This window comes from Lemur catta, chromosome 16 (genome assembly GCF_020740605.2).
Source record: "Lemur catta isolate mLemCat1 chromosome 16, mLemCat1.pri, whole genome shotgun sequence".
Classification (NCBI taxonomy): Eukaryota; Metazoa; Chordata; class Mammalia; order Primates; family Lemuridae; genus Lemur; species Lemur catta.
This window is the reverse complement of record NC_059143.1, coordinates 23549561-23562867: the sequence shown is the minus strand read 5'-3', so window position 1 is coordinate 23562867 and position 13307 is coordinate 23549561. Positions and strand designations below refer to the sequence as shown.

General features: G+C 35.2%; 1 long non-coding RNA gene across 1 annotated transcript; it reads right to left on the bottom strand.

Moving 5' to 3' along the window:
* Positions 1-4622: 4622 nt before the first annotated feature.
* On the bottom strand, positions 4623-12545 carry LOC123621472. Its single transcript, XR_006729158.1, has 3 exons — positions 12500-12545; positions 6133-6274; positions 4623-5058 (listed from the first exon to the last, which is right to left on the bottom strand). It is a non-coding gene; the product is annotated as an uncharacterized LOC123621472 (long non-coding RNA).
* Between the last annotated feature and the right edge of the window lie 762 nt (positions 12546-13307).

The window sequence follows — 13307 nt, the reverse complement described above, 5'->3', positions numbered from 1 at the left end:
TGGGATCTAACTCTCATTTGGGGCTTAGAGGAAATGAGAGAATGCTGAGAATTGGCATCAATTTGTGTGTTTCAGGGAGATCTTGAGGATCAAAGACGGACTCAGCCATGATGCTAACATGTCCATATTCTTTGTTTCGGGGTCTTGTTTCTTATCCAACAGTGCCCTTATTATAATTGTGCCTTAGGCTTTGTTCTCAACCATATCTGCCATACAACTATAGGAAAAAGAGATTTTTTTAAAGATGCCATGGTGGATTTCTGGCTTTCCATAAATATTCTTAATTGAATTTTCAAAGCTTTTAACATCTCTTTTTCTTTATGTATGCTCCCTAGAAGCCAAGTGACTCTGCACTCTATATAATCCCTATCATTGCCATAGCAACTACATGCCACACCATTTACTCTGCTACAGCCTTATCTTCCACGGCTCTCCATCCTCTGCTACCACCTGTGATCATGTGAATATCATAATGGCACCACATGCTATTAATTACTCATGTTCCATTTCTCCTTGGAAAAGTGTTTATTCCTGTACTCCTCAAATACATGAAAGACCAATCCCAGAATGCTATTTTGAGGGTCTGTTTTCTTTGGTCAATTATGGAACCAGTTACAGTATCAGTTAAAGTCCAAGCAGGAAACAGATGGCACACAAAAATCAAGATAATTCTAAGAGAATTTCATAAAGAACTATTCACAAAGGTGTGGATAAGATGAAAGAATACTGCAAGGGATAAAAACCACAGAATTGATACAACCTCTGGGCCCAAAGGAAAGAGACAAGGGAATAATAGTTCATGGGACCCAGAAAGAGTCATGTAGAGGGGCTGCCTTGAGAGGAGTAGTGACCTTCAGTTAACTCATACAGCCAGCTCAAGAAGACCCTGCTGCAAGGAAGCTGGGAAGACAAATCCTCTCTTCCCTCCTTTGATCTTCCATTGGGGCTTCCCATTGGCCCAACCCAATCACAGTCAGCAAGGTGGAAAAGAGCCCATTGGTGTAATAAAGATAGCCTGCAAGTTATAAACATAGCCTCCAAAGGCAGAGAAGAGGATAAAGAAAGGTGGCGAGTGCATTCAGAGAGACAAATGGAAGACACCTAGCACAGAGGTTAAATAGAAGCCTGCAGATTGGATGGTGGAATCTCAGCCCCTTTTCTCAGCCTATGGTAACATTCTGTGTAAAACTGAATACCTCCAGGGAAAAGATCTAAGATAATGACTCTGCAAATCTCCCAGTGAAAAAGTCAGCTTATTGCCTAATTACCCTACGCAAACCCATAAACAGAAAAGCCTTGTCCAGATGATGAAAGCTTATCACATGAATGATGGATCAAACAACTATACAGAATAAAAAAGAACACAGAGTATTTAGAGAGAAAACAAGGAACAGAAAAATACTTCTAAATATTATTACTATCCTCAAAGGATTAAGAGTAAAAATTCTATTCATGAAATAATAAATAGCTACAGAAAGAAACAACAACTTAAAAAATAGTAGAAAATTTAGAGTCTGGATTTAATATTCAGTGGAAGAGTTTTAAGATAATATTAAGGAACTATCCCAGAAAGTAGAACAAAAAGGCAAACATATGGACAAGGACAAGAAAATTTAAAAAGAAATCCAGACAGTGCAATAGGTCATTGATGGTTCCTGAAGAAAGAAAAATACTGGAGAAAATTATCAAAGAAATAATAGGAGACAATTTCCCAGGGCTGAAAAATCTGGAATCTCCAGATGGAAAGGGACCCCATTTTCAGCATAATGATTGTGGGGAGAACATCATTACCAAGGCACATCACCTCAAAATTTCTCAACATTGGTAATAATGAGTAGATCCTTAAATAAGGTAAAAATCAAAGTTTCTGAAATTAGAACGGTATTGGATTTTTTGATGGCAACATTGAAAGCCAGAAGACATTGGAGAGAGGTCTTAATTAATTAATTGGGAAGATCTAACAGACATTTTCAGACCATGAAAAGAATTCAATTTGTTTCAGATGCATCCTTCCTTGAGAAGGGATGGGCAATAAGACATGCATTCAAAAACGGGGGTGGGGAGGGACTACACCAAGAGATGAGACATGGAGTTCAGAAAACAGGGGAATCCAACATTGGAAAGCAATAAAGGGAAGCCCCAGAACAATACCTACATAGCAGACATGAGAGTGACCAGTCTAGATTGGAGCTGGAGAATGAAGTTCTCTAGGAGTGATGGCTCTTGGAAAGTTAAATGAAACTTATAGATCATCTGCTGCCTTTGAATATATGGAAAATTACATTGAAAGCTATTTTATAAATATGCTGAATTTGGGAAGAACTAGTTATATGTACCTTGAAAACTAAGCAAAAGAAAAATGAGTCAATTAATTCATGAAAAAACAAAAAAGATTCATGTAAGGAAATGTAATCATCATACTCCACTTAGCTCAGCTGTGAATTTACATAGTCAAAATAATGTAAAAACAGAATATTGATTTAAGAATATTGGGAGAATGTGGGAGAGGGAATTAGGGCATAAGATGATTCAGTCTTTGACTAACATAATAAGTCTACTGGTAATATCTAAAATTACTCAAGCAAGAAATAATGGTACAAGTTATATTACTTATAACTTCTTGAGACTCTGCCTTCTATCAACCTAAACTAGATTCAATTTCCTTTCTTTTTCTCTCACTCTCTTTTTTTTTTTTTTTTTTTTGAGATAGGGTCTCACTCTGTTGCTGGGGCTACAGTGCAGCGATGTCATCATAGCTCATTGCAACCTCAAACTCCTGGGCTCAAGGGATCCTCCTATCTCAGCCTCCCAAGTGGTTGAGACTACAGGTGTGTGCCACCACACCCAGCCAATTTTTTTTTTCAGACTCAGTTTCTTACATTGTTCTAGTGCTGGTCCTGAGCAGGACTCCCATGTCAGAATAGATGGCGTGGGTATAGTGGTGTGCTAGTAAACGTTTCTCCAGGAGAAAAAAAAAACCCTGAGTTGTACCATTTGCCCATTTCCATGGTGTCAATACTCTCACCATGGCTGATTTCAAGCTACCAACATGTTGTCACTGAACATAGGGTTGGGACAAGAACCACACAACAGACTCTCATGAGCTACCATGAGCCAGAGCCAGCACACCACCACATGGGAGGTAGAGTTCATCCTTCCTCACCTGACAACTGTCCCTCTTCCTGCTCCAATATTAGCATCAAAAGCATTCCAATCTAATGTCCTCATCTCTCTCCTGAAATCCTACTCTACACAAAAACCTTGGCTTATAACCAGATGGCAATTATGGGTTTTTTTTGTACTTTTTATATATATTCTCCTGTTTGCTCTTTTAGTAAAGGTTTTTTTTTTTTTGTAAGTTTCAGGCTCAACCATAAGCTAGAATATTAGGCATTTTTAAATATTATAAAAAATGCTTACTCAAATAAAAAGTCACAACAGTGTGTCAAGTAAAATATAGCAGGATAAAGACAGCATTCTGGAATGACCTCAATTTTATAAAATATATAAACATCGAACGATATGAGCAGCTTTGGGAGCCTCAAGATTCAGCACCCTAGACCTGGACAATGACATCTTTTTATGATAGACACTCTTAGCATCCTTATTATTAATAATTATTTCAACAGCAATAGAGAGGCCCCCTTTAAATACACTGGGAGTAAAGGACTTTGTTGAGGAGAAGCCTAAGCAAAAGAACATGTGGCTATCATGTGGCCATTATCCAAATAGAATGACTTACAGGTACAATTTAACACTTTTTTATCATAGAAAATTGGGCAGAATAGTATAATGAATTCCCACATATCCATGACTGAACCTCAACAATTATCAACATGCAGTCAGTCAATCTTGTTACACTTATACCCACATCTTCTACCTCCCTCCAGCCCTGAATTATTTAAAAGCAAGTCACAGACATCATTGCATTTCATTTGTAAAACTCTCCTTAGACATCTCTTAAGAGCTAAGGACTCTCTTAAAACACAACCACAATACATTAGCACACCTACAAATTAACAATTATTTAATATCAAAACTAATAGGTTAGTGTTATACTCGCTCCAATTATCTCACAATTTTATTTCAAAAGTTTAGTTAAATCATGACCAAAATTAAGTTCATACATAGCCATTGTGTGGTTTGTCTTTGAGTCTCTTTTAATCTTTAGGCTTCCCTCTCCAACTCTTTTTTTTTACCCCCTTGAAAATTTCCTTAAAATTTTCCTTCAATTTCTTATCAAAGAAACCAGGTCCCACTGTCTAGATTGACTTATTACATCACGGTTGTGTCATTAAACATGTTCTTTCTTCTGTACTTCCTGTAAGTTGGTAGTTAGATATAGAGTCTTGATCAGATTCAGGCTCACTTTTCTTGTCTATACTATTTCACAGATGATATTGGTTACTTCCATCAGGAAGCACATAATAGCTGGCTGTCTCTTTTATGTGATGCCAGCAGGCATTTGTGATCATTACCCAGATCCATTAATTCAGTAGGGGTTGTGTAACAATGGTATTATAAGTTGACTAATTGGGAATACTCCTATTAAAGGATATTTTACCTTATCAAATACCTGGTTACTCTAAGATACAATTTATATTTAAAAATAAGCAGGATAATGCTGAATTTTTCTCTTTATTTACCAATTTTAAACATACTAAGTTGGTTCTCTAGAACATTCCAATGGTGACCAATGACTTTATTCATGAATTTATTTAATGAATTTTAATTCAATTCAAATACTGAATCTCAAACTGGCCAGTGAGAACCTACCAGGTTGGCTCCTGAGTCCTTTGGACACATCTCTATTAGTCTTGAGTTGCTTCCTTGCTTCCAGATATGACATGATGTTCTGGGCTCATATTGCAGATTTCTTGTGCCAGATTTGTAATCAGCCATTTCTTCAGGAGATATGGTTCCTTCTCAAGGGAAATGGTGTTTTGAGACACAATCCGAGTGCTAAGGATGCTGATTGCTACTGCATGATAATCATTTCTCAGCCTTTTCAGAGGAAAGAATTAGAAAATATATATCTTTAAGGTCCTGTTACACTTCCTGTAAAACACAAGACAATGTGGTTTTTATTTAACCTCTTTCAGCTTACTTCTGTATTTCCTTTCTCCCATGCCAAAAATTCAAGTAATTAAAATAAGCCAGGATACTTATTTGATTTATCCCACAGTATGCATCAACAGAATGGGAATAGAAATATCAACATTTCATGGGCACATTTGAAGACTCCCTTGAGGATTTCCGGAAATAATTTTTAAGAAGCTAAATATCCTGTCTGAGCAGGTAAGGGCAAGAACAAACAGGAGTGTCAGACTAAATGTACCATAATTTGTACCCAAAATGTGATAAGCCCCATAAGCAGGTTACATATTCATTGGATATACTGTGGGCTAAGGATCTTAAGCACGTATTGTTTGTATGGGAAAAAGCAAGTTATAAAAAAGCAATTTTCAAATATTTTTGAGAGTAAAACTAACTCATCAACTGAAGATTTACTACTATAATTTTTCTTTTCCTAATAGATATTATTGATAAAAGAAATCAATTACTTAATGTTTCCTTCAAAAATATTAACAGTGGTGTGAAATTTTAGGGTTCCTAGTTGTATAATTCTATGCCCCAGAGTTAAACTATTGGTAGAATGAGCAATACTGGTTTACTAGGTGGCAAGAGGTAAAATAGTTGACTATGATCCAGGGAGAGAACTAATGTGTCTATTTAGAACGTACCCCAACCTTCAATGGTGACTGTGATGTCAAAGTGAATGATCATCATGATAAAAAGCAAGAAAAGGACCCAAGCAGCCCCTGTTTAACAGGGAACCCACAAAAGACAGGGGGCCTCTCTACAGAAGGGATCATTCTTCTGCAGTGAACAGAGAAGGGGATAATTCAGAATTTACTCTTATTTTTATTCTAGGATTTAGAGGAACTTTTCTGTCATCTTACAAGCTGGTACCTAGTGTGTGTAACTTAAAATTTTCTCTTCCTGTCATTTAAGCAACTGGCTCATTTCATTTTTCTCAGCACTTTTTCCTACAGGACTAAAAGTTCAGAAGTAATTTGTAAAGGAGATTCGTAAAGGAAAACATTTACAGTCATGTGGCTTAAAGGTTACCTTGAAAGTGTTTGTCTTCATTAGTCTTCATGAAAGGCCATGTTTCCTTAACTTGATATCATGCTCTTTCCTCCACTCGCTAAATTTGGTCACAGTCTGTATTAAGGGCTACATTATTGTCTGTTGACTTCCAGAGAAACTGCTAAGCACCGAGAAAGAAAGCACTTAGCTGCTTTTAGTTATGATCAACGGTTTGCTCTTAAGAGCCTAAAAGGATCAGAAAGGGGAAAGGGAAGGATACAGAAAACCTCTAATAGATCATCACAATACTTCTGAGTTGTTTATAGGGAGAACACCATGTATAGACTTCATTACGGGCTCAGTTTGGTTTACAGAATAGTGACTGACAGGTAATGACCATAATTGATGTTGCTGTAATTCTAGATGGGGTGTAATACCATGTATTTTTAATGTACAATATCTGTATAAAATTTATCTCACATCCTACTCTAATGCCCCTATAAACTGCTGCACAGGAATAGAAGGAAATGACATTCGTGTTCTCTTTAATCTCTGTCTGGGGCATTAACCTGTGCCTGGGGAACTTCTCCACCCCCCTTTGTCTCTGTATTGCTTTGGGAGTAGCTCCAAGAACAATAAGTGGCATCAAATAAAGAGGTATTAGCTAGAGACATTTAACCCATATAGACAAATCTAACTTAATCATTGTTTTTGGAAAACATACGTTTCTGGGAGTAATAATAACATTAATGACTACCATTTATAAGACAGGCATGATATTATTTAACCCACAAGGAAGGTATCTTCATCCCTGTTTTACAACTGAAGAAACTGTGGCCTGGGGAAATTAAGTAACCCATCTAAGGTATTTAGCTAGTAAAGAATTAGAACAAACATTTAAGTACAGATGTATGTGACTGCAAAGTGAAAAACTATAAATAATATTCATTATCATCATCATGTACACTAATTATCAGCCTTAAATTTGCCTTAAATTCTTTCATAGATTATAAGCTTCTAGAGAGTAGATTTATAGCCCAAGTACCACATCAAAAAATGCTCTGGGCAACTGATTTGATAATCATTTAATATAAACAGGCACCGCTGCTTTCCAGGTATTGGATCCTAGGAGGAATACTCATTCCTAGAGGTGAACATGTCTCAAGTAAAAACAATGTTGGACATTCAGAGGTAAATAGTATGAACCTAAAAAAAGAATCCAGTGACAAGTAATATCCTATTTTCTATGTGATATGCTTTCAGAGGCTACTGATGGATGAATTGAAACATCCGTAGTCTTCCTCAGCTTAGTTTGGTTCTGGCAGTCAGCTAGGGCTAGCATGGTTAGGTAAAGGGAACATGTGATTAGTCCCACCTTCTTCACTTTTACTTGGCCTAGGATGACTAGCTTAACATCTCTTACCATATTTTTCTCATACATTAAAAGGGATTAATAATATGTACGTCACAGGATTATTATGAGAACCAAAGAGAAAACTTTTTTAAATGTTCTTGCAAAGGGTCTAAAACATAGTAGATGCTCAACAAATATTGGCACTTAATTTTTACTTTATAAAATTCCAATTCAAGAAAGATTTGCTGAGTCTTTGCGACTGCAAACAGATTTTAAAAGTTACTAAAACACAATCCACCATAAGCTGGAATGGGAACAGATGTGTACATTGGTATCTGCAATGTGTTACAAAAAGTGCTACTTAACAGAATGAACATTGTGGAAACACTAAAAAGGGAATGGCTAATTCTTTCTTTGGGATTTCAGAAATATTTCACAATAATGGGAGAGTTTCAACCTGTATTTATTTGAATGTATGGGGAAAAAAATGATAGGAATTGGGAAAGTTGAAGGTAAGGTTATGTAGTAGAGACCTGCATGACATCTATCCATTCATTCAAACATTACTTGAAAGCCTACTATGTGCCAAGGACTGTAACAACCTAGTAGGGCAAAGACATGACACTTCCTTCAAAGAGCTTACAGTGTAGTGATTTATACAGGGAGATGCTTTGCATTTTTATTCTGAAATTTTCTATTGCTTATTCTTTTGAAATAGATTAGTAGTATAATTGGACATAATTGTAAAAAATGGTCATTGAGGCCATAACTTAGATCACTAATAAAGTACAACAGAAATTCTAGCACCATTGCCATTCTCTCACAATAATTTATGTCATAAAGAAAAAAAAATCACTTTGTAAATTTCCATTTTATTTTTCCTTCCTTCCTCAACAAAATGAAAATTTCAGTTCAGGTCAACTTCTGAGCTTCAATTGTATGCACTAGATATAAAGACATGCACAAGACACATCTGCCTTTGAAGAGTTTACAATTTAGTGAGGGTATGAAACATTTAACTGCATAGATTATGGCAAAATTCCTTCCCAATATTTGTCTTCTGTGAAAACCTAAGGGGAAAATAATAGAAAGCAACATAGAATTTATTAAATTGTTCTTTAAGTGTACCTGCAGAATCATTTCTCTCCTAATTTCTGCAGGCACACAAGAAAACCAAATTAAGTCTTGGATTTATTGCCTACTTTGGGCATCTTGACATGCTACTGCGTAAACTTAAGTCTCTGTTTGCTTGGAAATGTTGGACAGAGGCATCTTGTATTTCTCACTAAGAAATTTTATAACAAACAGACAAAGGAGATTAAGGCAATAGATAAATTGGAATGGCTTAAGCAGACCTGGTGCTCTTCTACAATAAAACAGTGCTCCTGTTTCTCAGACCAGATTGTATTTTTTGAAAATCCAGCTATACGTTGTTTTTAAGAGATACTCCTAAAACATAATGGCATAGAAATACATAAAGAAAAATAATGGAAAGGATATATTATGCAAACACCACCCAAAAGGCGGCTGGTGTAGGATATCAATATGTAAGGCAAATAAAGATAAAGACAGGTAACATAATAGTAAAAGGAACAAACCACCCAAAAGATACGACAATCATAAACTTTCATGAGCCTAATAAACAAAACAAAAAATAAGACAGTTACAAGTAGAAAATGACAAATCCAAATCATAGTAGGCAGTTTTAACAAATCTCTATCAGAAACAGACATATCAAGCCAGCAAATGAAAATGAGTGAGGATAGAGAATATTTCAACAGTAAAATCAATAAGCTTCTATGAATGGATGGGTATAATACCCTGCAGTGAATGAAAAAATATATACACTTTCAAGTACACATAAAACATTTAACATAAATTGATCACAAATTAGTCACAAAAGAAGTCTAATAAAGTTTAAAGAATTATCTACTTAATCTATTTCTTGACTACAAAGCAACAGTTAGAAATCAATACAATTGACTCTCATGGGTTTGAACTGCACAGGTATACCTTATGTGCAGATTTTCTTCTGCCTCTGCCACCCCTGAAACAAGACAAACCCTTCTTCTTCCTCCTCCTCAGCCTTCTCAACATGAAGACAATGAAGATAAAGACCTTTATGATGATCCATTTTCACTTAGTAGTAAACATATTTTCATTTTGATTTTCTTAACAACATTTTCTTTCTCTAGCTTACTTTATTGTAAGAATATAGTATATAATACAAATAACATAAGATGTATGTGTTAGTCAACTGTTTATGTTATCAGTAAGGCCTTCTGGTCAACAATAGGCCATTACTAGTTAAGTTTTGGGGGAGTCAAAAGTTATAGGCACATTTTTGGCTGCAGGGGATTGGCTCCCCTAATCCCCATATTGTTCAGTGGTCAACTATAATTGGAAAAAAAATCAAGATGTTTAGAAAGTTTTAATACATTCCTAATAACTCATCAGTTAAAGAAGGACTCATAATAGAATTTACAAAATATTTAGAACCAAATGATAATTAGGTTACATCAAAATATTTTGTTAGATCAGAACATGTGGGATGAAACCAAAGTAGATCTTAGAGAGAAATTTGGAGCATATATATATATATATATACATTCATTTAAAAAAAGAGGAGGACAAGGAGGAAGGGAGGAGGAGGATTGAAAATAAACAAGTTAAGAATTCAACTTCAAAGTTAAAGAACAACAGAGTAAACCTGAAGAGAGTGAAAAGTAAAGGTAAAAAAAAGTATCAGAAATGAATAAAATAGAAAATAAAGAAAAATTAGTTCAACCAAACCAAAAATTGGTTCTCCCAAAGCAACAACTAATAAATTCATAACTCATAATTTTTAAAATGACTCTTACGGTAATCTGGTAAACTCTTAATGTTTCATAACAAAATGCTAATCCCATCTTTCTTCATATTGTCAGGTAGTGTATAATGTAGCCTATGTTGTTGGATCAATAGAAGTTTCCATTTGATACTAAGAGGAAAATGTGAAATGTGTGTACTTGGATAATTAAAATGGAATATTTGTTGGTTTAAATTAGCATCTATATATGTTTGAAGCAATATTCCCACTAATGTATATTACAGATGAGCAAAATAAATTTGTCTGGGAGTCTTAGAAACTAATAATGAATTTCTCAGGATATAGGAAAATGTTGCATTTCTGTATCTACTTTCAGATCCTGAAAAGAAAATCAAACTTATTGGCACAAATTTGCTTTATCTTATGATTTGTCTTCCTCCCTTCTTTCTCTCCCTTCCCTCCTTTCACAAACTCTGCTCCCTCATTGATTTCTATTGAAGTTTTCTAGTTATCCTTTACTGTCCTGGTAACCACCAGTAACACAATTCTTTCCCATTTCCATAGCGTGTTCTTTTCCAATAGTCTTTTTCTTCAGGCACCCCATAGCTCTCCACCTCCTTTGTTCCAACTTGACCTTCCCTTTCCATCTTCCCATTTTCAGGTTTTCTCTCAGCTTCTACCCTGTCTTTTCTCCTGTCACGTCAGTCAGAAAAGTAGTAGGACTTTCTCATCTTTACTTCCTGGGGAGCCTGAGATAGATTCACCCCAGAAGATAGAAACCTTATTTCCTTTGTCAATGTCTCATTTTATACCTTGACCATGCAAATGCAAAGAAAGCAGAAAAACCCATTTGGCCAACTGCACTCTTCTATGTGTTTCTTTATTTCCAAGAAAGGTGGTATAAACTGCTTACTGAAGGGTTTCAGAATTTTCCCTGAAAAATCAAAGGCACTACATCTCACATATATGTCAATGAGACACGAGAGTGCTTACTTCAGATAAAAGTAATTAAATATGCCAATGTATATGTAGGCATCAAATAGATTTACTAATAAAAAGAAATTTATTAACTCTTTTTCTGGATGAAATTACGACTACTATGAAAAGGTCAAATGCTTTATTTAATTACTGTCATCTTTCCTCCATATGTGGGATTTGTTTTTGACATTGCACAAACCCAGTGGCAATACTTAATTTAACAAAATTCTAAATGCACCATGTGGATTTCAGATGTTATATTTTTACATGAAATAAGCCTTAAGTATTTAAGGCTTATTTGACAAGTAAGTATTCTTGTCATCTGCCTTCCACTTCCTGATTTGATCAGATCTACTGACTTTTTTGGAGCAAAATAACAGGACATAAATTGATAGGGTACCACTGGACTCCCTCAATATGTTTGAGTAATTATTATTTGTAAGTACAAATAGTATCAGATGATTCTATATTAAAATAAAATTTAAAAAGCAACTTTCTAGACCCTGAAACAATTTTAAAGTGAATACCTTCCCTCACAATTAGAAATGTAAAATATTATAAAATTGAATATGCATTCCCCCAGAAAGTTTTATTCCTTTTTTGTAGCTGAGTATCATTGTACTAAAAGATCAATCCCCAAATAAAAATGGGAAGAAATTGAAAACTTTATTACCTTCCCTTATAGACAGGTATGAATCATATAATCTAAACTAAATGAAATGGAAGAGACCTTGGAAAGACACATGTCACCAATATTTAAATTATCTAGGAATAGTGATAATAGTCTTCTTAGGAGGAAAACTCGGCAATAATGGTCAATGCAGTGATTTACCACTTCATGGTAGAATTCCTTCTTAAGTTCAATAGGAATCTTAAAATGTTATGCTATTACAAATACATTTCTGGGTTTAACATATTTGTGCATAAAACTTCTTTTCATAGGTTAGGTTAATTTATTTAAGGCAGTTTCTCCAAAATGGAATTGCTGCATAGGCATTTAAAGCCTCATTGAAAATAGCCAAATGCATATATACCAATTTACATTTCTACCAACAAGGTATGAGAAAGCCCATTTCATCATATCCTTGACATCCAGCCTGCACTTAATGTTAAAAAAAAAAGTGCTTTCTGTAGGAGTAATCCGCCAGGTTACTAGCATTTAGCAGGAATTGGTGTTTTCATTGTCTTTTCTTCAGATGCTTTCGAGGATATAAAAACTGTTACCTAAGAGGATTAGAAGTGTCAAAGAAGAGAAAACAACTTACTTCATTAATTCTGCATCATTCAGATCTCTGTGATCCTCCACACATTCCAGTTTATTTAACAAATCTTTATTGACTAATTATGTTTTAGGCTCTGTTTTAGACTATAGGAAGCAAAAGGAATTAATACACATTGTTATTCTCAAGGAGGTTATAGTTATGACTGAACCATTTTTCTAAATAGCATGTACCAGAAGTTCAAAGCAACATTCATACTGCCTACTGTATATAAGTCTGGGGAAACATCTTCTCAACTATCTCTGACGTTGACATTATTTCTAAATCATTATTTCAACAACTCTATATTAGCAACCCTCATATGCCAGGCACTAACCTGGGAGATGCAGGGGTGTATAAAAATGTACAAGACATTAAGTATGTCTATTGGGAGACAATCTCCATGCATCTTAATTGTTTCTGAACATCTTGCGAGCAGAGGCATTGACAGCTTTTGTTCTGGATCCTCTTTTTAAGGATATTTGTATATTAAACAGCCCTAGAAGGTAGAAGTAATGTCTTGCCTTGGAGAAAAGAGCAGTTTCTATACTGTCTAGCATAATAAAGATAATATTTACTTCTGGAGGAATAGCTGGGTCAGGTTTGCTTGATAAAGGATTTGGTTCCCTAATCTTGGGGGTTCTCAGTAACAACACAAGCCCATTGTGTATGCAGCATCTACCTGGGCCACACTGAGTCACCCCTGGGACTTGGGGGACAAGAGGGACTGATGTGAACATGAAGTTCATGCTACCTGTTGTGCCAGGAGTAATCAATCCTTTGTCTTTGATCCAGGAGTTTCTTGTCTTCTGCC